This window comes from Peromyscus eremicus, unplaced genomic scaffold, assembly GCF_949786415.1.
Source record: "Peromyscus eremicus unplaced genomic scaffold, PerEre_H2_v1 PerEre#2#unplaced_535, whole genome shotgun sequence".
NCBI lineage: Eukaryota > Metazoa > Chordata > Mammalia > Rodentia > Cricetidae > Peromyscus > Peromyscus eremicus.
The window spans coordinates 1-1,525 of NW_026734771.1; the positions used below are offsets into that span (position 1 = coordinate 1).

The 1,525-nt window shown below is 46.0% G+C and overlaps 1 long non-coding RNA gene across 1 annotated transcript; it reads left to right on the forward strand.

Moving 5' to 3' along the window:
* Window positions 1–103: 103 nt before the first annotated feature.
* LOC131901859 (uncharacterized) lies at window positions 104–942 on the forward strand. The gene is made up of 3 exons (XR_009376919.1): window positions 104–323; window positions 423–523; window positions 928–942. It is a non-coding gene; the product is annotated as an uncharacterized LOC131901859 (long non-coding RNA).
* The last annotated feature ends 583 nt before the right edge of the window (window positions 943–1,525 follow it).

Consider the following 1,525-nt stretch of genomic DNA (forward strand, 5'->3'; position numbering starts at 1 on the left):
CTCTAGTACACCCCAAACCACACTTTAGTACACCCCAAGACCACACTCTACTACACCCCAAGATACTACTTTCAACAGTATCTCACACAAAGATCCTAGCTGTTTTCTTTCTGACATCCTGTAGGGACATGGCTGGTGCTGAAGCTTTGTGTCTCCAGGCAGCAGGCTGGGAAAGACTTTTGCTGCCTGTATGACCCTATGCTGGGGCTACCAAGGAGACTCCTGGGACTACACTCAGCAAGGGACATTTTCAACTGGATGGTGCTTAGAGCAGGAGATGCCACTCAAGCCCTAACACACTGGATGGAAGGGGGAACACACAGGTGATACTTCTCTGCTCAGGCCATGGGGAAGTTATGATTGGTTACAGGGTGATGGACAAGTGAACATTTGGTCATCTTCACAAAATGCCTTGTTACCAGGTCTCCTTGATGGAAGAGGCTTCTGATTGACAGAGAATTTGGGCCAGAGGCTTACAAGCAGATGGACTAAGAGCAACAAAAGAAAATATCTACTGATCCAGGTAACACCCAGGCCCTTGTACTAACTCCTTGTTTTGGTGGAACAGTGTCTGAGGCAGCTTGGAGACTTACCTCACTGAGGGTAATGCCTCTCTGTCCTGGCAGGAGCCATGTGAGGGTGAGGTGCTGCTCAAGTCCCCTCCATCTACTCTATGGAGTCAGCTGTTGTTACTGTTTTCTCGGTCACCTAGGCAGGGACACCACTTTTCCATCAGAAGTACTGCCGGCTGCAAGGGACAGACATAGAGAACACTGACAGTAATTTGAGGGCTTTTTAGAGTGGGTCCCCTTTTAGAGAGTGACATCAACCAATACCTAGAGAACTGAACCATGAAGACAGTCTCTAAGGAAAGGTCCTAGATAGTGAGAGCTGAGGGACTGATGACTTTATGCCTTGTGTATCCAGGTGAAGATCAGCCATGGAGGATATGCTCAGAGAGCTGGGCATAAGATTGCTCTGCAGAAGTGTTACCAAGAAAGACAGGCACCAGACAAAAAGATACACGGCACAAATATCTGAATAAAGAGATTGTTTTCTTGCTACAATAAATTCCTTTGTATATTTGAACCACATGCTCTGGTGTCCTGATTTATATCTATATAAACATTCTGATAGTGAATTGGTCAGCATGTCTGTCTTCTGAATGCACCCTTTCTCCCTGTGGTGAGAGCAACCCTCATTCTCCATGATGTACTTTGGTCTTCATTCTGTGCATTAGATCTCTGCCCTCTTCCTCCTACATACTGCCTAGTCTGCATCCTGGAAACATCTCTCCATCCCGCTATTATCACTAATGGAGAATTTTGTTTTAGGCTCCACATATGAAGTATTTCTCTCTTTTAAGGATAATTTTTCTTACCATAATGTCTTTCAGGTGGACTCAAGTTGACCACAAGTCTCAGTATCCATCTCCCCTTTCTTTTGCTGAGACAAGGTCTGGCTATGTAGCCTCGGTTGACCCACAATTCCTGATACTCCCGTTCAGAATCCTGGGTACTGGGGT